Consider the following 25,505-nt stretch of genomic DNA (forward strand, 5'->3'; position numbering starts at 1 on the left):
GATAAAGGCACGTGCACAGGCATGTTCAAGAGACGGAGATGTGAGAAAGGCTTGCACCAACTGAGAACTCTGCTCCTTGCATCCTCAGATCACTGCAGACTCTAAGGATCACACAAGGAAGAGCATCCAAGTCAAGAGATCCAGAAAAAACAGTGCACACATTTGAGTCTCACCTGCAGTATTTCCCCCACAGCAGAATCACTCTGCTACATTAATTTCCTTCTCATCTGAAGAAGCCTTGAAAGCTTTTTATTTTACACCGTCTCCTGTTCCTAGCACAATAAACTAGCTGGCAGATCATCTACTTCACACTCACTGACCACATCACACACCTCCTTCAAGGGGTTCAGAGGTGGGTGTTTTTATACAGAACCCGTCACCATGGCAGCTCAGTCTGCTTGGTTTCTGAATAAGGAATGGTGACCTATTTATCTTTCCACTACACTCAATGGAAAAAGGGTAGTACCATCTTCCAGGATTTGGCATGAAAGAGCTTCCAGGTGGCAATGCAGATCAAGGCAAAGAATACCAGGAGCTGAGGGGACTTGCTCAAATGAGAAGTCCAAGGGTCAGAACACACACACCCCGTCATCTTCGCCCTGGGCCACGGCCTAATCATTGGGCTTCCCCACCTGCAGTTCCCACGCCACAGAGTATTGAGACAATGGGTGAGCAGAAGCTGTGGCTCCCTGTACTTATTAGAAGGAGAACCACGTTAACTTTTGCAGACATGAAAATGTGCAGTGAGAAAGAGATTATGTATAACTTTGGCCTCATCTACTTATCCCACTTATACATAAACCATGCCAGACAGCTCCAGACATTTGCTCAGTGCAAACAGCTTTTAAAAATGCCAGAAAACTGATTCATTTCTTTTTTCAAAGCATATTGACTTATGCTTTGCAATTTAATTTAACACTTAAATCATTATCCTCAACCATGACTAAAATATCATATAGGTAGCTTGGCGCCCATAGTTCAGTGGTTAGGGCACCAGCCACATACACTGGGGCTGGCGGGTTCTAACCTGGCCCAGGCCTGCTAAACAACAATGACAACTGCAACACAAAAACAGCTAGGCATTGTGGCAGGTGGCTGTAGTCCCAGCTACTTGGTAGGCTGAAGCAAGAGAATCACTTAAGCCCGAGTTTGAGGTTGATGCTACGGCACTCTACCGAGGGTAACAAAGGGCGACTCTGTCTCAAAACAAACAAACAAAAAAATCATATTGGGTGACTTAGGAACCTCAATAGAAGATATAATCTCCTACATTTATTTGCCCTCCACCCCCAGTGTACCCTAACAGGTTCTAGGTTTGACAGTCTACATGCCTTACTTGTTTGCTTGCCTTTGCGTGGTGATCCATATATAAAGCTCAACCTAAGTACCCCAGAAACAACTGTCCTATGTATGCACTGCATGTTCAGATAAGTATCCTGAACATGCAGTAACTCATGCTTGGGGAAAATTCCTCAATTATAGATCAGCCATTTCACAAATACAGAAGTTAAGTCCTGCTACACCATAAACAAGTGTGAATATTATCCAAGGATCTCATAAACTTCCGAGAAGCTGGAGATGTTTGTTTAACTGTTAACAAAGGGGTTATAAGATCTCTGTTCAGTTTTGCTAAGGGATCCAAACTTTCTAAGTGTGCAGTGAAAGGGACTTACCACATGTTGGGCTTTTGGTGCTGCCTGGCGTTTGCTTCTTTTTCAGAGGTCAGATGCTTGGGGACAGTCTAGTGGCTGCTGTTTTGCTGTACCCAGACCCTCTTTTCCAGGCCTGATGGGAAGGTCGTCAGTCAGCTGCGGGACATGGCCTCACCCAAAGTGATGCCCCCAGAAGAGGTGGCCAGCTGCCAACGAGTGGCTGATGGATGAGTGCAAAGGTCCAATCCTTTGCCTCAATCTGGGGACAACACTGAAAGGCCCTTCTGAGCTCCTCATGGAAGCTGCTGGGCCCTCAGCTGCAACCACATCTGCCAGTCAGCCTCTCCTCTGCCCAGCCCTGCCTTCTTCCTTCCTCCCACACAGGTGTGACCCCTGAGAGCACACCTCCCTAAATCCTTCAGCACCCAACTCCTGGTCTCACAGTCTGCGTCTGGTAAATCTAACTTGAGACAAACAGTAATTACCTAAGCAAAGCATTGTCTTTTCAATTGTACCGAAGAAGTCACAGGGTCCTGGAGAGATCCCAGGAAGGTTGATAAGAGGCTTTGAATAATACTTGTCATACAGCAATTCAGTTTAAAAAGCTATGAATTCTGATAACCAGCTCAGATCACCTTCTGAACACCCACCCAGCCCAGTCAGCAGGGACAGGAGTTAAATCACACACAAGGAGTACAACAAGTCCACAAGGAATGGCAGCAACACCTAGCAGGGGAGGCGATCTGCATGTCACAACATCATACGGCATCACAAACTGTCCCAGAGCAAAGGAGGCCAGAGCCAGGGCTCCCATCCTTCGCCATCAGGCTACGGCTGCCCACATGACACATGCTTTCTAACCTCGCTTCCTAGCAAGTCCTCATCCTCAAACGACCCAGGGAGACCAGCTCCACACGTTACGTTTGAAACCGAGTCCAAACTTGTAATGACAGGGAACCATTCCTGGAGCTGACAGATTATTCATGACTTTCTGTTTTTACTAGACCCTCAAGAAAGCAGATGGCAGACATGCCAGAGCCAGAATTGGGAACTACTGTTACTGTCTTGCTGTAAAGGCAGTTCCATCTTTTGGAAAACCCCAAGGAACAGCCCAGTGTCCATACAGCTTCCGGTCCAGCTAAGGGCATGGGATGGCTGGACAGTGGTAACAGAACTGAATTCACAGGAAAAGCAGGTGTTTGTGTTGTGTCTGTATCTTATTACTAGAGGTTTGGGTTCAGAATATTTAAAAATGTCGGTAATGTACTCCCATGAAAACTCAACTCAAAAAGTATATGTTTTACCACATTTTACACATTATCTCATTTGACCCTGAAAACCCTTCTAGTACAAGCTGGGCTGGCATTATTATAGCAGTCATCTAACTGGTTAAGTGACTTGCCCAGCCTTAAGCAACTAATCAGTGGAGGGATCAGATTGCCATGCTTTTGGTTCAGGGTTCTTTCCTACAAACATCTGCTAATTTGCAATTTGCAGATATATTTCTCCAGCCTTCTGGACAAAAGCTCTTAAATCTTGGGTCCCTCCTTCTATCTCCATCTTTTAATTGTACAATGTAGCATTTTTTTTTTTTTTTGCCAGGGCTGGGTTTGAACCCACCACCTCCAGCATATGGGACTGGCGCCCTACTCCTTGAGCCACAGGCGCCACCCCAGTGTAGCATTTTTTAAGTTTTTGTTTTTAATTTTTATGGGTACATAATAGTTGTATATATTTATAGGGTACATGTGATATTTTGATACAGACATATTATGTGAATTAATGAAATTGGGGTAGTAATTGGGGTATCCATTACCTCAGGCATTTGTCACTACTTTGCATCAGGAACAATCCAATTCCATTCTTTTAAAGTACTGTGTACTGGCCAGGTGCGATGGCTCATGCCTGTAATCCTAGCACTCTGGGAGGCCCAGGCGGGTGGATTGCCTGAGCTCAGGAGTTTGAGACCAGCCTGAGCCAGGGCGAGGTCCCGAGTCTAAAAATAGCCGGGCATTGTGGTGGGCACCTGTAGTCCTAGCTACTCAGGAGGCTGGGGCAAGAGGATCACTTGAGCCCAGGAGTTAGAGGTTGCTGTGAGCTATGACAATGCAGTACTCCAACAAGGGCAACAAAGTAAGACTGTCTAAGAGAAGAAAAGAAAAGATAAAGTACTATATACTCTTGTTGTTGATTAGTCACTTTGTTATGCTATCAAATATTGTCCATTCTATCTAGGGATCTGACTTCTCATCATCTGACTTCCACTTTCATACCGTAGAGAAATAGTTCATAAGCACAAGGTCCTGACAAATCCCTGTCAAAGGCGTCTCTCTCTCCCAGTGACTGACAATCCCTCTGTTGATACAGACCACCGCCTCTGCAGCGCAGCTGACCAGAGGCTCAGGGGAGCAAGTTATAGGTCTACCCACATTCAACATTTTTACTAATCAGGTTCCATTCAGGCAAATATACAGAGAAAGAAGGGGAAAGAAGAAAAAACTTTAAACAGCTCACCAATTTCTTAGACACAGCAAGGGTTCCTAGGAAAGCCGCCTATCCCTGGTCAATAGGTTTCGCCTAATGTTATTTGAGGCAACTCCAGCCAAGTTGGCATTCTGTTTCTGCAATGCAAAAATGCTTGGACTGCAGAGATCAGATGGGGATTTTCACGCTTTCAGGAACACAGGCAAGCATCTCTCAGCCTCAGGTAGTTGCATTACAGCTTGTGGGAGTGCTAATAAGAGCTAATTACTCTATTTACTCCATCGGCCAGACAGCCAGCAACAAGAAGTGCCTAGTAAAACTTGCTGGGTTCTCATATGGACTATCCGAGCTTTGTTTCAAAGGACTGGTGCCAAAATGATTTGAAGGGATCAGCACAGGGCTGCCCAACTGGACTGCTATCTCAGGATCACACTGCATACTCTGTAGACCTGTGTATCCTGCCAATTCATAGTCAGCCAGTTCCAACTGGCAATAGCCTGTCCTCTCCTCACCATCAGCACTACTGCCTCTGCCCCTCACCGTCCACTTTGGCTGCAAATGAAGAAATCAAGAAACAGACTTGGGATTTTAGGAAAACAATTTCCTACTGACCATTAAAATGGAGTGTGGCATTTTACAATGTCCTGCATCAATTTCCTACTGACCATTAAAATGGAGTGTGGCATTTTACAATGTCCTAGTTCACAATAGTCACAAGATCTGCAAGACAGTTCACTCACTTTGATGCCCTTGAACTCTAGACATAAAGGGAACTTACAAATCATGTAAAATCCAAGTAATCAATCACTGATAGTGATATACACAGCATGAATTATACTAAAACTCTAATTTATGAATTTATATAAATTATGTAAAAAAAGTTTTTCTCATCCTTGTCTCTCTCCATTTCTACCAAAGGGGGTAAAGTGAAAAAAACATAAGGCAAGGGATTTAAAGTTCCCAGAATAGGATCAAGAATGTTAGTTATTAACCCAATAAAACCCCATCCACATTAACATAACCTTTCCCACATTCCAATACTAAAGTTGATTTATTGTCGAAAACACAGCCTTGCCTTCAGGGATGAAAAAACAGTAAAGTCCAAAACATATTTTAAAGACATTCCCAAAGCATGTCTACCTTTAAATCCACAGAAAAAAAAGATTGCATTGCATTATAATATGATTCTAAGTTAGAGCATTTATAGTAATTAGTTTTTATAACTACTTGGCTCAATTTATTAAAATGGAAAAGCTTGGATAAACATACAGTGCAAGTTAAATGGCAAGACAACTTCATGTTGTATGCTTTAGGCAAAAATGATTTAATAATCTTAGTGGAGCTCTTTTTATGTGGTCAACAAGGTCTGGCATAAGGACCAATCAAATCTAACCGAACTTATAAATGACAGAAAAAATGAAAATTTACTTAGCAACTTTGTCTTCTTTCATAATTTCCAATAGTCTTTTTTTTTTTTTTAAGTTGGTCTGTTACCTCAATGTTTATAAAGCATGGACAAGTAACAACTTCATGAATGATGCCAAAAATCTCAACTATGTGTAAAAGAATGACTGGGTTATTGCCCTTCAAGAGAGCTGTCTGTGTTTTTTACATGAACACACAGACAAAACATGTTTTATTTTGCCTATGAGGTTCAGTCCTAAGCTGGGGATTCATCATGAAATTCTAAGCAGGATTTCGGTAAAGCAGATGACTTACCCCAACAGAAAAGAAAATCTACTAAACAGAAAAATAAAGTCAGGTTAGGAAATATTTCTGGCATTTAATTGTAAGTAATATTTACTAAATGTTCCCAAGTCCAAGCAGACTTACCAGCAATTCTAAAACTTTCAACAAAAAAAGAACAGCAGCATTTTCGGCTTTGAGACTAGGAGACAATGACTGAATGAGCCAGGTACCATGCTAGGTATCTTCGTATAACACCTCAATTTAATCTTTCTAATACAGAGGTCTCTCAGAGTCCACCTATGGGGAAATGGCTCCAGGATACCACTCCTATTCCCCAAAATCCACACTTGCTCAAGTCACTTACATAAAATGTATTTGCATATAACCTATACACACCCTCACAGCCTCTCTTATACTTTATTTATTTATTTGTTTTTATTTATTTATTTTGAGACAGAGTCTCACTGGGTCACCCTGGGTAGAGTGCCAGTGGTGTCTTAGGTCACAGTAATCTCAAACTCTTGGGTTCAGGCCATCCTCTTGCCTCAGCCTCCTGAGTAGCTGGGACTACAGGTGCCTCCCACAAATCCTGGCTAGTTTTTCTATTTTTTGTAGAGACAGAGTCTCATTCTTGCTCAGGCTGGTCTAAACTCCTGAGCTCAGGTGATCCGCCTGGCTCAGCCTCCCACAGTGCTAGGATTACAGATGGGAGCCACCCCAAATGGCCTTCTCTTAGACTTTAAATCATCTCTTGATTGCTTATAATACCTAATATAATGAAAATGCTATGTAAATAACTACAATGTAGTTATTACGCTAAATCTTTTATTTGTATTATTTATTATTACTTAAAAAAATTTTTTTTTACTTTGCTTGTTTTATTTTCAACCTGCTGTTGGCTGAATCTGCAGATGTGGAACAGCACATAAGAAGAGTTTACTGTATTCCTACAAGGCAGATATTGTTATTTCTACTTTATAGATGAGAAAACCAGGACTCAGGCTAGGTAAGTAACAAAATCACAATGCTAAAATACTGCTAAGCTGGGATTCTATCTGACTCCAAATCCTAAAACAACTGGTGCTACCCTCTGCTTACTAGTACCACTAAGAAATTACAAGCACTTTCAACCATGGCACTGTTTCCTAAGTAGAGTAGATCAGCCCTGGAGTCAGAAGCTCTAGATTTTAATGATGCTTCTACTGAGTACTGGTTTCCTCCAAATTAAGGGAGAAAACAGTATTTAAACTCGTAAGGTTGAGGTGAGAAGCATCTATAAAAGCCCTGATGAAAGGGCTTTGCAAAGCAGCTGAGTGCAAGAGAGCAAGGTGAGCGTGAGTGTGGTTAGTACACCTGGGGGCACCAGGAGGGCTCTGGGCTCCTGGGAGTCCACTCACGGGGCAGGAGGAGCAGCCTGGATAAAGCTGAGCTACAGAGCCTACAGCCTCAGGGAACAAAACTGAAGGGGTGAGAAATAGATAGAATGTGGCCACAGTCTCTGTTCGCCTTCTCGCGGACTACCAAATACCTAACACAACTCTGTGCCGGCCAGAGCCGTCTGTTGCTCAGCAAGCTCTGATGCCAGTCTCTCTGCCACTTCGGGAATCTATGGCAGCCCCCTGCCTTTAGTAAGCTCACCTCTACCCTAAAGGAATGGAAAAGAAAACCAGAGCTTTCTCTTTTATCTTTTCTCACCAACCTTTCCTATTCTCATTCTCCCTCTCTCTCTCATACACATACACACACACACACACACACACACACAGAGATGTGACAGCTTTTCCATAATATGTATGGATGCATAAGCACTTGAGGCCCACCATAATTTTAAACATCAAATTATTCAGAATGGTGACTTCCAGAGCAGAAAGGGCTAGTTTCAGAAGATAGAAAAGTTGAAGGCCCCAGGTGGGAAAGAAAATCAATAGACTACCTAAAAATTTTAAACCTCTATGTCACTAAAAACAAAATTAAAAGATAAACCAAATAAATTCGGGAAAAAACTGGGTGAAAATATTTACAGCAACTATGCTAAAGGATTAATAACCAAAATATATGAACTAGAGTTTATGACAAATGAGAAAAATACTAATTCCCAATAAATAAAAGGGGTAGAGTACATGAATGGTGTGAGAAGATACTCATATAAATACATTTGATTTTATTCATAGTAAATATATAAAAAAGAAAAACAAAATGCCCTTGCTCCTAAAAAGTCATCAAATACTATTAAAATGAGAGCATTGCTCTGCTAAAACTTAGTAGAAGCTTTTGGGCAACTGATAACATGGATCAAATATCCACACACACCCCAACTCTTTGATTCTATTTCTCATCTTCCATTGTAAAGAAGAGAATTATTTCCAATACAGGAAACTGCTGACTGCACAGATGCTCATTGCAGTTGAAAATAGGCTATATGCTTCACAATGGTATTAAATAAATCATGAAACGCCCCCAGATGGAATATTTTTATAGTCCTTAGAAATATCAACAGATGTTTTTGTAGCATGAGGAAATGCAAATAAAACAATGTCAAGTTAAAAAAAGAAAATAGTGAGGCCTGGCTCCGGTGGCCTATGCCTAGCACTCTGGGAGGCTGAGAAGGGTAGCTCTGCAGTTGGAGACCAGCCTGAGCAAGAATGAGACCCTGTCTCCACTAAAAACGGAAAAACCAGCTGGGTGTTGTGGCAGGTGCCTGTAGTCCCAGCTATTCAGGAAGCTGAGGCGAGAGGATCACTTGAGCCCAAGAGTTTGAGATTGCTATGAACCATGATACTACAGCACTCTACCTAGGACAACAGAGTGAGACTGTGTCTCAAATAAATAAATAAATAAAAATTTTAAAAATAGTGAGACAGTGGCCAGCCATGATGGTTCACACCTGTAACTTTGGGAGGCTGAGGAGGCAGTATGATGGAGCCCAGGGGTTTGAGGTTGCAGTGAGCTCAGGCAACAGGGTGAGACACTATCTCAAAAAAATAAATGGTGGGACATAAACTTATATACTCAGAATATTTCAACTACGGAAAAAAAAATACATAAATAGAAAAATGGAACACACTAAGGGTAGGTAATTATACTGTGTCTTCTCTGCATCTTTTTTCTTTTTTTTTTTTTTGAGACAGAGCCTCAAGCTGTCGCCCTGGGTAGAGTGTCGTGGCTTTACAGCTCACAGCAACCCCCAACTTCCGAGCTCAAGCGATTCTCCTGCTCTCAGCCTCCCAAGTAGCTGGGACTACAGGCACCCCACCCCAACGCCCAGCTATTTTTTGGTTGCAGCCGTCATTGTTGTTTGGCGGGCCCGGGCTGGATTCGAGCCCGCCAGCTCAGGTGTATGTGGCTGGCGCCTTAGCCGCTTGAGCCACAGGCGCCAAGCCGCCGTCTTCTCTGCCTCTTTTCCCATACTACTTAAATCTTCGCTAAGGTACATATAGTACTTTTGTAATTACAAAAAATTTTGAATAATTTCAAGTGTAAATCCACTCAACAATAGATGGAAATCCAACACCTCTCCACCCCACTCCCACAGAAAGGCAGGTGAGGCAGTAACAAGGGTAAAGTGGCTTTCAGTCTAGGCAGAGAAAAACATAAGCCTTCCTGACGTGAAAACAAAGCTTCTCATATCCCATGCATCAAAACATATTTTGGGAATTCACTAACCAAAACATTTTCCATCAGAGGATTTAAACCGGCACATGGAAATTATCGCCACAGAACAAACTAGTTAAGCAAGCAGGAAGTTTACTAGGAACACCCTAAAAAACTAATAATTGCTTTTACAGCTCTGATCCATCCCCACCAGCTCATGATAGTACACAGTGTAACATAAACAATCTCCAGTGAGTCTGTCACCATGTCTAAACAGGAGAGCATGAAATCCTTAGCATAAGGCTTTCCACTGGGAGAATCAAAGATGCTGCAGAAATTAAGTCTTTAGAGGTTTGCCTTTTAAGAGCTGATTTTACAGTCTTTGAGGTGGTTTTCTCAGAGTAACAACTAACTTTGCCAAACTCCTTGCATTCATTATGTTGTTTCATCTTCGCAACCCTACAAGGCGGCGTTTCTCAACTTCAGCACTATTAACATTTCGGGGCAGATAATTCTTTGGTGGGGGGGTGGGGGGTGGGCTGTCCTGCGCATCAGAGGACAGCTGTCTGCATCCCTTGACCCACCAAATGGCAGTGGAGCTCACACTTCAAGGTTGTGACAAAAAAGGTCTCCTGACATTCCCAAATGACTCATACAGGCCAAAATCACCTCAGTCAAAAACCACTGCTACAAAAAGTACATACAATTATTGCTCACCTTTGACAGTGAGGAAAATAAAACACAGTTTTTAGGCCCATCTAACTCCATGCCACATTCATGCCAGGTATGAAGCCCAGCTCAGAGTGTAACCCATAACATCTTTTCTATCTGAGTCACCTCTGCATCCCCTTAGAGTATGGCCTAGGCCTCAATGCATGATGGTTGAAGAAACCATTACTCCTATCACATAGATACTTACTGAGTTCCTACTAGGTAGTAGGTCCTATCAGCAAAGGTGTAGTTTAAGACAAACCCAGAGAGCCATTTGGAGAGTCCGTTCTTACCTGTAAAATGGAGATAATGCTAGCACTACCCTCGTAATTAACTGAGATAGTGCAAATGAAGTTCCTAGCACAAAGTACAAGCTCAAAAAAATAGTTATCAAATACATGGCAATGGAAGAATCACAGCATCTTCAAAACACTGGGCTGGAAGGTGCCATGGAAGACAACCTCAACTCACCAGCACTTGGTACTTGAATGGTTAAAATCCAAAAACGTGATTACCTGATGTCCTGCGAACGTTCGTGGGCTGCGCTATGGGAGTCCCACGAAGTTTTCCTGGTGAACTACTTTCACGTGGGCCTGGAGGAAGGAGGACAGGGTAAGCGAAGAGCAGAGCAGTAGGGAAACAAGGCTTACGGACTGAAGGCACTCCAGCCGCTGCACAGGACTGACAAGCCTAAAGAATGAGGTCAAGATTAGATGAGGGTCATCAGGTGACACAGAGGTGACAATACCAAGTGAGACCTAAGAAATATTTTTCCTGAAAAAGCAACTAAAGGCTGCTGCAAAGCATACACCCAACTTAACATTATGAACAGAGAACTTAATTTCTCAGACTAAAATATCTAGCAATCAGATCGCTGCACAGCACTCCCTGAGAACAAGCAGATACTTGCTTTCAATTTACACAAGTGGAAGGGAAGACTGGTGTTTCAGAGCAAAGAGTCAATATGCCTTAAAGGTGAACAGGGCGGGCACCTGTGGCTCAAGGACCAGGACGCCCGGCCCCATATGCCGGAGGTGGCAGTTTCAAACCCAACCCCGGCCAAAAACTGCAAGCAAAATAAAAAAGGTGAATCCACAGCTCTTTCTCCTCACGTCCAGTCCACCCTGCTGTCTTGAGCAGTAGCAAAGCAGAAGGAAACGAGAGCCTACAGCAGCCAAATCTTCTCTTTTTTAAATCTGTACTTCATTAGGTGAATTTCAATAAGTGAAACCTCTCAAACCAGTTGTTGACTAAAATTTCCTAAATACTGTGCGGGACAAACCAAGCCTGTCTCTACGCAGTCTCCATCCCAGGAACACCAGTATGAGAACGTGCTGTAAGCTACAGCTCACAGGAGGTCAAAGACAGCTCTGGCACAGGCGAGGTGGCCTGGTGCTAAATTTATTTGGAAAATCTGTCTGGTGTGGTGGAAAGATGCAGAACAAAGAGAAGGGACTCACTGCAGTGTCTAGATCAGAAATGATGGAGATGTGAACCGAGGCAACAGAGGCAACAGAGAGAGATTCAAAAAAATGCTTGACAGAATGACCATGCTCGCAAACCTTGACAGTGAAAGCTGAGACCTGAAGACCAGCGGGAAACTCAGACTGAAAAGAGATCTTTGACTCTGAGAAGCTGGGCCATCTTCCTGGACCTGTGACCTGGGCAGTCGCACAGGACCCCATGCTCAAAAGGACCCACACCCAGTTTAAGGCTCTGTCACCATCTTGAGAATCTTCATAATTTTAACTTTGAGCTTTTGAAATGAGGTCTGATTGGACAATGGAGCACTAGTGTGAGCAGAAGAGAGCCGTACTAGGCACAGACAATGCTCTTGGCCACCCCGTTCACACACTGATGGCAATGCCCTGTGAGCAGATTCCAGTGAACTCCCCACGTGTGGGAGTTCAGCAAGACTCAAAGCAAGGGCAAAGCTACAAATACAACTGAGTAAGCAGGTGGGTGGGGGCTCCGAGCTCCAAGAAGCTATGTCATTCCAACCAGAACTTGCTCCGCACGTAAAAATGTCTTTCTAAGAAACACTGATGACCAAGGAACCCCACACAGCCTCTCTTACTCATGTCACTTCCCTATGTTACCTAAACACTTATGCTAAAAATGACAACACAGAAAGAAAAAAACAGGACAACTCATGGTTTCTTCTCCTTTTGGTACTTCCCTAAACCATCAGTAGGCCAAAGGTGGGTGTTGATAGAATGTGTGCATGTCAAGAAGTGAAATAAAAGTAGCTGAGTTAGTTACGTGCCCTGTTTCTACTGTTTTGGTAAGAATAGTATACATACACGTGTGTGAACTACAAAATACAACGAATTTCTCTATTTTTAGTAGAGACAGAGTCTCGATTTGCTCAGGCTGTTCTCAAACTCCTGAGTCCACCCACCTTCAGCCTCCCAGAGTACTAGGATTACAGGCACAAGCCACCCTGCCTGGCCATTAACGGCACTTTTTGCCATTTCTTGAATAACCAGTCACAAATTTTCTTTTCTTTCTTTTTTTTTTTTTTTGAGACACAGTCTCACTTTGATGCCCTCCGTAAAGTGCGGTGGTGTCACAGTTCACAGCAACCTCAAACTCTTGGGCTCGAGTGATTCTCTTGCCTCAGCCTTCCAAGTAGCTGGGACTACAGGCACCTGCCACAATGCCCGGCTGTTTTTAGAGATGGGGTCTCACTCTTGTTCAAGCCAGTCTGGAACTCCTGAGGTCAGGCGATCCACCAGCCTCAGCCTTCCAGAGTGCTAGGATTACAGGCATGAGCCATCTCGCCCGGCCAGCAGTCACAGATTTTCATTTTGCACTGGACTCCACAAATTATGTAGCCAGTCCAACTAAAAACCACTGAATTCAAGAATATTGTGCCTCTCTAAATATCTACACAGATGTAGACAACCCTTTACCAGCATCTTCCAAAGTAACCACCCAAATCACCCATGCACAGATGTGGTGATGATTTTTAGTATCGCATTCTGATCGCATTTCTTCAACCCTATTCTCCCATCCTCTGGTATCACAACAATGAATCTACTGAAATGTCACCACCCAGTGTCTTTTCAACTAAAGATCTTTCTAGAAATAATCACAAACTGAAGACTAAAGGCAACCTTTCAGGTGCAACATGTAATCCCAGACCTCGCTGCTGGACAACTCCTTTCTAAAGAGTATTTCCTGGTGCTTTGATGGTTCTGTCGTAACCAAACCTGGCTGTGGCTCCAGAACTAGGCTGTTCCTCACTAGGGTTAGTGCTCAGTTTTCTCCAAGCAATTGATCTGTGAACCATTAAGTCTGGTCGCCTAAAAATTCCTCCTTCAAACACAGTCAAGTTTTCCTTTGTCTAATTTCATTCTTTTTTTTTTTGTACCACTACTTTCCACTTCAGTAAATTAACTTACTGCCTGGAGACACATCCTGGCTAAGAGTCAGTTTCCATTCTTCGAATTTCCCCTGCATAACAATAATCCCCAGAGCCAGCCTCCCAGGAGCCTGAGTTACTCCTCTCTGCATTTCCTTTCACAGCCTCCTACTCAACAGAAAAATACAGCCCACCAGCAGTGAACTTAACTCTCTTTCCTTCCCATCACATTTCTTTCCATTTCCCCCATCCTTTCTTCCATTCCATCTGAGGATGGGTTCTTACGGAATTCCTGGCTAACCAACAACCTCCCTGGATTTTGAATCCATTGGTCCTGTCCTTCTCCCCAGGACTCTGCACTCGCTCCTTCCTGCCTTTAGCTTAACATCATCCTCTCTCCCTGCACCCTCCTCACACCCAAGCTCTCTCTCCTGGGTCAGTTCATAGAAGGGATGAAGTGGGCCACCTGCTGCTCATCCCTACCCATGTAGTCCAGTTTCTTGCACTCTAGATTTCATCACTGCCAAGCTCCTAAAACTGCTCCCTCCAAGTTCATGAATGACCTGGCAGCTGAAGCAGGGGCTGCCTTCCAGACCTACCCCTGGATGAGTCACTGCACTGATGGTGGGCAGTCCACTGGTGTCAGGTGTGCTGCTTTTCCAGACCACATGCATCCTCTACTTCTACCTCTTCTAATAACTTCTCTTTTGCCTGAACACTTCTGAAGGTCAGGAGCTCCTTGAAGACTGTGTCCTTGCTTCTCTTTTCATTCCACATCCTCTTGCTTGGGGGGTTCATTGATCCTCTCTCCACATAATAGCACTATGGGGGTGATCCATCAATCCAGGATTTCGCCTAAACTCCAAAACTATATTTCTAAATTGTTGACTCACACATTTATGTGGATAATATTGATTAATAGTTCTTACCAGCTCCTAACCTGCCAAGTACAGAATGCCACGAGAGACAGGGCTATGAAGTGGCTTGAAGATACCAGCCCTGGAGCTGTACTTGCCTGAGTTCAAAGCCTGAGTCCAACACACACACTGGGTGTAACCTTGGGAAAGTTGCTTAGCTTCTCTGTGCCTTAGATTCCTCGTTTGTAATATGGGACTAATCTAAGTCAAAATATGTAAGACCCTTAGAAGAGTGTTTAATATATAACTAGCACTATTACCTATTATTATTGTTTTAGTATCCTAAGATTTGGATGAGACGGGTACTATTATTTTAACCATTTACACAGTGAAAACACTGTATCTTGTCACGGGTCGTGATGGAATCTCGAACTGCAGATGCTCGATCTTAATTCATATTTCCCTGTAAAACACAACTATCACGTAGCCAGGCAATGTAGTGTATGCCTGTAGTCCTAACTACTCATGAGGGTGAGGCAGGAAATAGCATGAGCCTGAGAGTTTGAGGCTGCAGCGTGCTGTTTGTGCCTGTAAACAGCCAGTGCATTCCAACACGGAAACACAGCAAGACCTTGTCTCTAAAAAACTTTTTGCAGAATTTGATTTATCGTGTTCCACCCTCTGCCACATACACTCCCTAGTAACATTCAACACACTATTTTCAGAGTCATCTTTGTAAAATAATAGCTCTCTCACTTCTCACCTTAAAAAAAAAAATTCCACTTTAAAGTATAATCTTGTCACTCTCCCTAAAAACCTGTAAAATCTGGCCCCAATACTGACCTTTCTTCTAAATCTAATCTCACTATGGCCTACATTTTGCTCCAAACCCAAGTGTGCGCCTTTTTCCCCACTGACTCTTCAAAACCTCCTACCCACCTTTCAAGGCCCATTCAAATCCTACCGCCACTAGTGGGACTTCATTAAACTCAATCTCTTCCTTTGCTCTGCTGACTAGCCTGGTTCATACCACGATCTTCCCCCAAAGAACTCCAAACGGCCCAAACATTGATGTTTTTAAATTTAATATGTTTTATGTTTCAAGAGTAATGTAAAATAGACAGTATGATTAAAAAGTTCCCTTCATCGGGCGGCGCCTGTGGCTCAAAGGGGTAGGGCGCCGGTCCCATATGCCAGAGGTGGTGGGTTCAAACCCAGCCCTGGCCAAAAAAAAAAAAAAAAAGTTCCCTTCATCCTTCTACCATCCTAATCTCAACCCTCATAAGTCACCCACTTAGGGTTTTCCATGCACAGACAAATGTGAGCCATATTGTGTGCTTGGTTTTTTTCTTTACAAAAAATATATATATATATTTCTTAAATATGTTCTTAAATATATATTTTCTTAAATATATGTATTAGAACATCTGTACAAGTCAGTACATTCTTTTCAGTCTTTTTAACAGCTAACTAGAATTCTAAATCTGCCTTTTATTCTGGTTATGTGTACAGTACGCCATCCCTTTTAAGCCTCCATCTCCTGAATATGAATACTCTTCCAGTAAAGATGTTTTGTTTATCCTTTCATCTCCAAGAAGACTTTGTTCCAAGGCTCAGAATTGCTTAACAAATGTTCAGTGAAATAATAACAATCTCTGTCACCAGTGCAGTACATGCTGTGTGCCATGAAAACAGCTGTCTGCGTTTCACCTTTAATCCTCATAACCACCCAATTATTCCCATTTCACTGAAGACTTAACCAAAATCACACAGCTGATAACAACAAGGGATTCTAATCCACATTTGTCTGACTCTGATTCTTTGTCTCACACCCTTTATCCCTATCTTACAGCTAATAAAATTTTCATAAGGACATCCTTTGCTTTCTCAAGAGTTCTAAGCACCCTGGTTTGGGCAGGTAGGGTGAGGACAAGAGACAGCAGTTGAAATGAATGATGAGTAGATGGAGGGAAGTGATGGCAGCTGTAAAGCTAATCTACCACTCTGCCATCCCATCTGTGTTTATGAGCGTCTCTCTGGAGGAAGAACTGAATTCCTGCCCTCTCCCTCTTCAGGCCCCTTTCTATAGTCTTTCAGTAGCTGCCACCATTTGCTGAAAATCTATTATGTGCCAAATATGCCATTACCCTGTTAATAATTCCTCATTCTTTCTTTTTTCTTTTTTTTTGAGACAGAGCCCTAAGCTGTCGCCCTGGGTAGAGTGCCGTGGCATCACAGCTCACAGCAACCTCCAACTCCCGGGCTCAAGCGATTCTCCTGCCTCCACCTCCCAAGTAGCTGGGATTACAGGCACCTGCCACAATGCCCGGCTATTTTTTGGTTGCAGCCGTCATTGTTTTTTGGCGGGGCCGGGCTGGATTCAAACCCGCCAGCTCAGGTGTATGTGGCTGGCGCCTTAGGGGCTGAGCCACAGGTGTCGAGCATCCTCATTCTTTCTAATCTTGCAAAAATTCTATGACACAAATGTCAGTACTTCCATTTTACAGATGGGAAAACTGAGACCCAGAGAGGTTAAATTACTTGCCAATCTTAGACTATAAGGAACAGCAAATCTAAGACTCTAGTTGAGGATCTGTGTGGCTCCAAAGTCCTACCCTTCTTTCCTCATATAGAACAATGCTTTTTAATTCTTATGGAAAAAAATGAACCAGGATCTTGTAAATTTAGATTCAGTTAAGATCACACTTGGCCTCAAGTAACAGATTCAACTGCTGTGATTTAACCAAATTTTATTTTTGCTTTGTTTTTCTTATACAAAGCCAAGAAATGGATGGATGGAGTCTGGTACAGCAGTTCCAAAATGCCATCAGCTTCCCAGCCTCCTCCTAACTTTCTATAAAGTCATCCTTAACCTTCAAGCTTCTCGTCTTTGGTCATAAGACGGCTTGTCCACTTTCTCCAGGGAGAAGGAAGAAATAGATGTGCCACGAAAAATTTTAAAAGATCATTAATTGTTTTCAAAAGAAGTTCAAAGCACAGTAAATGTATTCTTTGTTTTTGTTTTTTGTGGATCAACATAATTTAAGTGGGCCAAAGTTTAACTATAGGTTCAAGAGTGCTATGAGATTAAAAAAAGGTTGAAAACCACTGCCATAGAGGCTGTCCAGCTACCTACATCTATCTCACTGACCAGGACTACCACACTTAGACAACCCCCAGCTACAAGGGATTTGGGGGAATCAAGCACTTTTAACTGGCCTTGGTGCTGAATTAAACAAAATGGGTTCAGTTGTAGAGAAGAAGTAGGAGGAAGGATACTGCCTGGGCCTCCAGCTGTGTCTACCCCACAGGGTGACATGGAGTGCAAGTCATTCTTGAGCATCAAAGTACCCTGAGTAGAGAAAAACTTAATTCTGTATTTAGCAGCTTCCCAGCTATGCAAAGTCACACACTGATGGAGGTGGAGGATGCAAAAACCTGCAAGTTTGACAAAAGCATCCATCCAGGCAGCTGATCCAGAGGAAAAACACTGAGACCCAAGTGACTTCACACAAATTGTCCTGGCAGATTCACAGGTTCAACTAGAGTGTTTCTCTGAGTTGTCACTGTTTCCATTCCTCCCTCTCCCTTCCCAGGGTTGATGTGGAAGAGAACCTACAGGCTCACTGGACTTGTCCATCATTCATAAGAAAAAACAGAGCGTGTTCAAATTCCAATTCAAACAAAGTAAAATTCTTTAGTATGTGTGGGTATAAGAGCCAGTTATCTTTACAAAAAGATAATGGTTTGCAGCCACACTGACAAGTTATGAGATGAAGAAAGCAGGCCACGGAGTTTCATCCTTGTTTTTAATTTTCTTCCAAATAAATAAACTTTCCTCAAAAAACTCATACAATTCTGTGGTGGTGAGATAACTAACATCCATGCAAAGTACTAAAAGTGGAACAGTGCCAAAGAGCCAGCAAAAGGACCTCAGTGAGCCCTGTCCTAAGCATAGAAATACAAGTTAACATAGACACATTTAGTGATTATGGTAGAGCATTAGCTTCTGTGTAATTGACTGGTACATCATTAGATTCATACTATGAAACAGATCATACTCTTCCCTACAGGCTTACAGAGTTCTTTCTAAGACTCACCTTGCTTGCCTAAAGAATTTGGCCATTCTTGAGAATTCACCTTCTATTGTTTAAAAAAAAAAAAAAAGGCTGGGCCAGATGGCTCACTCCTGTAATCCTAACACTCTGGGAGGCCAAGGTGGGTGGATTACTTGAGCCCATGAGCTCACGAGTTCAAGACCAGCCTGAGCAAAAGAGAGACCCCCCATCTCTACTAAAAATAGAAAAACTGAGGCAAGAGGATAGCTTGAGCCCGAATTGGAGGCTGCTGTGAGCTATGATGCCACAGCATCTACCCAGAGCAACAGCTTGAGACTGTCTCAAAAATAAATAAATAAATAATAAGAACAGCTACTTCTTTATAAATAGACTTGCCACTAAAACAGCCTCTTTTATTTAGTCTTTCTTTCATCGATCGAATTAGGTTTGCCCTGTTAACACAGGCCCACAATCACACTGAGCATGAGCACACCTGCTCTCCAGAACTTGTTTTTGTGTCAAATGTTTGATTCCCCTAAATTAAAGGAGGTAAAAATACCCAGACCTACTCTGGAGACCAGAGGGTATCCATAAAATCTAGAGCCTGCCCCAAACACTATGGTACATGATCTTCCTTCTACATGATCCATATCTGAGACATGACCCTTTGCCAGGATGACTGATACTCAACGCATTTTAGTTTGTATAATTCCAACAGTCACAGATATTTTTAGGTGTACCACTGTACAGAAACCACTAAATGATCCTTTTATTCTGAATTCATTGCATCTGCCAAAAAAACAAGGATGTGCCTGTAGACCAGTCAAAATGTGAGTCTCATCAAGTTCCAGGGAGACATATAACCAAAGTTAACTCGTGAATTGTGACAAGCCCACCTGGAACATTCAATCCAAACCCACATAGCAGACATAGAAATTCTTCAATGGGTACAGATCAGTACACATTGAACTTAGACCTTTCCTGTCCACCCTAAAACTAACAAGTGTGCGAACTTAAAACAAATGGAAGGGCTCACTTTTTTTTTTTTTTTTAAATCTAAAATCTAGTTGTTTGGTATTTTTACTTCCTTCAAAGTGGAAAAAAGCATGCTGAAGTAAAAGAAACTCTCCTCACTTGGCTTTCTAAAACATCATCTAATGCCAAATTATTGAGCATCAATATTTATTACATTTTAAATGAAAAGTGTAAAAGAAATAGAAGACTCTATACATTTTATAAGGAGGATTAATTCACTTTAGTTTTTTAAAGCCATGAACTCAGGATAATAAAGCATCAATATATGTGATAAAAGCTGTAGGGTTTGTTTTTTTTAAACTAGGAAGAAGATTCTGACATGCACTGCGATGAATCTGAGAACAAATGACAAAACATAATACAGTTGCAGGGAACTACACAAGCCCCAAGCAGTTTTTGGACAGTGTCAGTTTTGGGACAGTTTGATGGCTGATTTAATTGTGAAATTATCAACCTTCAGTTGAACGGAAATGCTAGCCAGAGGACAATCTGCTCCCTTTTATCCCAAGCAGCATCCTGCATCAAATTGTGACAGTAACCTTAACAGCTTTGAATCTCATATCTAAACCTTAACCATGGTTAAAAAAGAAAATAATAATGATGATAATAATGGCCCCCTGAAAGTTTTCACAATTGGCTGCTCAACTGTGATTTTTTTTTTCTTAACTTTTTTTTTCTTAACTTAATACAACTTTCTTTTTTTGTGTGTGTGGTTTTTGGCCGGGGGTGGGTTTGAACCCGCCACCTCCGGCATATGGGACCGGCGCCCTACTCCTTGAGCCATAGGCGCTGCCCAGAACTAATATGACTTTCTAGGGAAATCTCTGGATATAAAGTCATTACGCAATACTTCCTGCTTATGTTTTCACCTTGAAGTGACATTTCTTTCTTTTTTTTTTTTGAGACAGAGTCTCACTATGTCGCCCTCAGTAGAGTGCTGTAGCATCACAACTCACAGCAACTTCAAACTCTTGGGCTGAAGCAATTCTCTTGCCTCAGCCTCCCGAGGAGCTGGGACTACAGGCGACCGCTACAACACCCAGCTATTTTTTGGTTGCCGTTGTCATTGTTGTTTAACAAGCCCCGACCGGGCTCAAACCTACCAGCCTCAGTGTATGTGGCCCGTGCCCTACTCACTAAGCTACAGGCGCCAAGCCTGAAGTGACATTTTTTAAATAAAGAATCAAGACACAAACTCAAACACAAATAAATATGCATTCATTAATTCACTCCTTCAGTGACATTCGGACCAGGCCAGAGACATGTAATAATGTCTTTGAAAAGACAGAATGCAAAAAGAGGTCTTCGTTCAGTTAAAACTTTGAAAAACTGGCTGTTTGAAATATAGGTACTTTAAAATATGGGGGATGAAAAGCTCAAAAACTTTAATGTAACAAACTATTGATATAATCTAAATTGATTTACAAAAACAAAAATATTCAAGAATATGAAAAACAGGTTTTAAAAGAGGTCAGCTAATTGAGAGAAAAAAGACCTTGATCTGATTTATCTCGTGGTACATGGAGTGACAAAACACTAGATAAACAGTTAACTAACTCTTCCTAGATAAACTTGCTCCTAAGAAATGTCTGTGACACCTTTGAAGTTAGGCACCATTGATTTAGAACAACTGTGTGTCCTGGATTTCAAGTCAACATTTGTCCATGAAGGCCAGATGACCCTAATTTTTAAAGTAGCTATTAGAAGTACAAAAGTATGATAGTTGTTGGTCAAAAAGATTTAGCCGCCACTCTGGGAAGCCAAGGTAGGCGGAATGCTTGACTTCAAGAGTTTGAGACCAGCCCCAGCAAGAGCAAGACCCCCGTCTTTAAAATTAGCTGGGTGGGGACGGCACCTGTGGCTCAAAGGAGTAGGGCATCAGCCCCATATGTTGGAGGTGGCGGGTTCAAACCCAACCCCAGCCAAAAACTGCAAAAAAATAAAATTAGCTGGGTGTTGTGGTGGTCGCCTATAGTCCCAGCTACTCGGGTGGTTGAGGCAAGAGTTTGAGGTTGCTATGAGCTACGATGCCATAGCACTTTACCAAGAGCAACAAAGTAAGACTCTATCTCAAAAAAAAAGAAGAATTTAGCCATACCTATTTTTCTCAATAACTCAAACATCTGAAGTGTTGTTCTTTAAAAGTATCATGTTTTACTATACCACATCTGCCTCATAAACAAGGACCATAAACAAGGACCAAGAGGAATATTGGTTCAAACTAGATATTTAAAATTACTGCTATTACTTAAACTGTGAATTAAAGTTAGAGCTTTGGTACATTCAAGACCCTAAGCTAAGACTCGTTTCTTAGAAAGAAAGTACAAATCTGAATCTAAGACATCAGGATAACATCCTAAAGATAATTAATCTTAACCATCTGGTTTTGCAGCTCCATCTTTTAGTATTACAAGTTGCAGTATGAACAGCTATCAGCCTAGGCTACAGCAAGCCTAGGAATTGGCCTACTGGAATTCCAGATCTCTTCCTGAAAAGTACACTGGAAAATAAACTATGTTCCACGTACTTCCCCTTCCAGCAGAACATTTACAGAAAAGACTGGCTCACCATTATTACTGCAGAGCCATTCACAATTTCTGTGCTGTAGTCCAAAACACAAACCAAAATTAAGATATTCTGGTCTTCCCAGTAAAGCACTGCTCTTTATCCACCCTGTGTTATTTCATTATTTTCAGGGACTAAAAACAATACAGACCCAGGTGTTAAATGAGCAAGAGCAAAACAAAAACTTCTTTCTAGCTCTGAAATCTAATTCTCATCTGGCTACAAAGATAGAGAATTCCATCTATAAATGCCTCCACCACATTTCCTGATTTGGTTGGGTTTATTACACGTAATGCTGTGGTTTCTTTCTTTCCCCATCTCCTGGAAATGCCCTCTCATTCAGGCCTGGGACATAGACTTTGACTCACCATGAAGTCCACTAGCTATTTCCTACAGACCTAGCAGCAGGAGGATCCTCACTGCTGAATAGGAACTTCCAGGTGAACTAAAGGGGGAACTTGACTCAGGAGCCTCAGGTCCTGCATTTTTTTTTTTCTCTGCTCCTCCCCACCCCCAAAAAGCCTTAAAGCTCTGATAAACAAGAGTTCTAAATCAGGTATAGAGTTAATTTTTTTCCCCAGAAAGTCAATCACACCCAGTTAGGGACCTGAGCATACAAAATCCCCAAGTAGGAAAAAGGAAAGGGTTTGAAACAGGAAATAAAAATTAGAATCATATTCTTTCACTTCTCATCCTCCCAACAGGCAACTGCTTTCTTTAAATACCTAACTTGGACTTTTAAGTGCTCTCTCTGTTGCTCTCTGAAGTTCTTACTGAACGCAAGGATTTGTTTTGGTCCCACATGTTGAAAAATTCACGTCCTTGTAATTAAGAGTTAGTATGCCACGCCTTCCACCACATTTCCCTGTTAAAAACTCTCCGCTCCAAAAATGATCCCTAACACCACCACTACCAGCCCCTTCTAGCAGCCGCAGGAAACAGATCTGGAGATTCCCAGCAGACTCCTAACCTAACCCCTCCAGATGACCAATTTGGCAGCTATTATAAAAGGGATCTCCGTTAAGAGTGAATTAAGAGTTGGAGTTTTGGAAGTGTGCCCCCAAGAGACCAGTTTTCTCACAAGCTTATAATTAATACACCCCTTTTGAATGTCTCACATTCTGACTGGACTCTATAAAGGGATGTTTGACGTTGATATATAAGAACAGCGTTGATACTCTTTATTTAGTACATCATAGGCCATGGAGGGCTTTTAAAATACAGAACTTTTTATCTTTCAAAGTGCATAATTTTTGAGTCGATGATTCATAAAAAAATTTTGTGGCATTTATAAATCACGCCCTCCACACACACTCTCTCTCACACACACACACACACACACCTCCAGCTGAAAGTATTACTGGGAGTCTAGGGTGTGGGGGGTCTAAGGACACAGACGAGATCTTACGTGTCCAAACGTGCAATCCTGGAGATGGTTTACACACTTAAGGTAGTTCGGAGCCCCGGGAGTTAAGCCCTACCCCCACCCTCCACGCCCCAAAAAGTGCCGGTTCCCACAGGGAGACCGGAGTTGGAAAAGGAAATCGACCAGGGAAGCGGAGGAGCAGCCGCAACAGCCAGCTGCAACCACACAACGGTGCCACTTCCCTCCGGGCTCCGAGCGAGCGAAACGCCCTTACCTGGGGGGTGGAGAGCCGCCCGCACTAGTTCCAAAAGTTCTGGTCCTCCTCGCCCCGGAGCTGAAAGCCCCAGCTCTCCCGCCCCGCCGCACTCAGCTCCACTCGCTGCCTTCCCCACCCTGCCCGCCCTACACCATGTCAGGAATCCGGGCAGACACCGCGCCGGGAGCTGACATCACTCCCAGTCCCAGGTACCTCCCCTCCCGCCGCCCCTTCTCTCCTCCCTCCCTGCAGGAATTAGCCAAAGAGAGTCGGCAAGGGGGCGGGGCCGGCCGCGCCTGCGCTCCCGCCGATTGGGCCCGGCCCAAGTCACTCACAGGAGTCAACTAATTTTACACATTCCTCGCTGAGCCAGCCCAGGACTGGAAGTGGGTGTTGATGGAAAAAAATGCTGCCTTTCCTGCTATCTCTGAAGAGAGGAGATAATGAGATGGGAGAGAATCTAGCGGATCGGGGTTTTTTAACTTTTCCTGGTGTATTTGGTATATATTCCGGATCAGAAATGAAAGTAACCCCCGCAACCTCCTGTTTAATGAAAGACAATTGCCTCGGTGTCACGGGCAAGTCCGAGCCCGACGGCGCGTGGTGCAGAAAATGGCTAGCTTTAAGCCATGCAAATAAAGGAAAACGTCAGCTCACCCTTCTGCCCCTTTCTCCTGGGACTGCTGGGTATTCCCTTGGGGAGGGAATTTAGAACTCCAAAAGCACTCCGCTAAGATTTGGAAGAGAAGCCTAGAAACAGAGACCCAGCTCTGAATTGTTAACTGGTGGCGTTATCAACCATGTGGTTGCTACTGCTTTCAGCGATGAACATCACACCACACAAGCTTCCCAAGCAAATAAAACTGAATCTCTGGAGCAAGAAAAATTGCTACTTACCTCCTTAAGGACTCTAAAGCATAACTGAAAGATGGGGGAGACTTCACAACCAAGTTAGCAAACCACATAAGAGTAATTACTGTCGAATAGAACCAATTGCAGTAAGTGAGCAATCGATTAAAAATTAACTAACATTTACCCTTGACATATTTTGCTGTATAATCCCTCTGGCTGACAGAAAAGAAAGATTTTCAAAAGATGGTTATTTAAATTTACCTGGTATCTGATCCAAGGCAGAACTGAGTAGTGAAAGCTTTATTTATATGAGATATAGGTAGCATGTTACATCATCTTCCAGAAAAACAATGAATTGATCATTAACTTTCTGTTGGTTTTTATTGTTTGCTTTTGATTTATGACATATCATACATTTCATTGTTCTGCCAAAAATTGTAGAGGGATGCAGAGTTCGGGATTGCATCTAGTTTAATCCTCACAACCATCCTGTAAATTGTTATTAGCCCGATTTTAACATAAGGACTTAAAGGCTTAGGAAAGCCTTTGGTAAGTAAATTACTCTAGATCACCCAGAACTGGGATTGAAACCAAAATCTGTTTGACTCCAAAGCCATTTTACTCCTTCCATATCCAAAAGATCCATAATCTACACTCTTTCAAACACCATAATGCTAATAAAATAAAAAAAAAAAAAAGGAAGGAAAGAAAAGAAAGAACCCACAGGCTCCAGCCACTGCTCTCATGGACCTGTTTTATATTACCCCACTGTGGTAACTTGTCACATCTACACCATTCCACACTCCTAACTTGAATTTCTGACTCTGATTTTCCCCAGGTCTATTTTGTTCTCTGCACCAGTACCAGATAAGTTTTCTAAAACAATGTTTGGCTTTGTCATCAACATCTTCCCCTCTAAAACAGGTCCCCCTTTCCCTGCACTTTTTCCACCTACTTAAAACTCTCCCTAACCTGGCTATTTAACCTTCCTCGCCTTATCTCTCACTTCACTCCTGGGAGCC

The 25,505-nt window shown here is 42.6% G+C and overlaps 1 protein-coding gene across 1 annotated transcript in view; it reads right to left on the reverse strand.

Moving 5' to 3' along the window:
* Window positions 1-23,844, reverse strand: part of PPFIBP1 (PPFIA binding protein 1) — a 172,047-nt gene extending 148,203 nt beyond the window's left edge. Inside the window, exons 1-2 of the mRNA XM_053554060.1 lie at window positions 23,650-23,844; window positions 10,643-10,720 (exon numbers count right to left, since the gene is read on the reverse strand). The gene's annotated coding sequence lies outside the window, so the exon portion shown is untranslated. The remainder of the gene's footprint in view (window positions 1-10,642; window positions 10,721-23,649) is intronic.
* Window positions 23,845-25,505: the final 1,661 nt, after the last annotated feature.

This window comes from Nycticebus coucang, chromosome 12, assembly GCF_027406575.1.
Source record: "Nycticebus coucang isolate mNycCou1 chromosome 12, mNycCou1.pri, whole genome shotgun sequence".
NCBI lineage: Eukaryota > Metazoa > Chordata > Mammalia > Primates > Lorisidae > Nycticebus > Nycticebus coucang.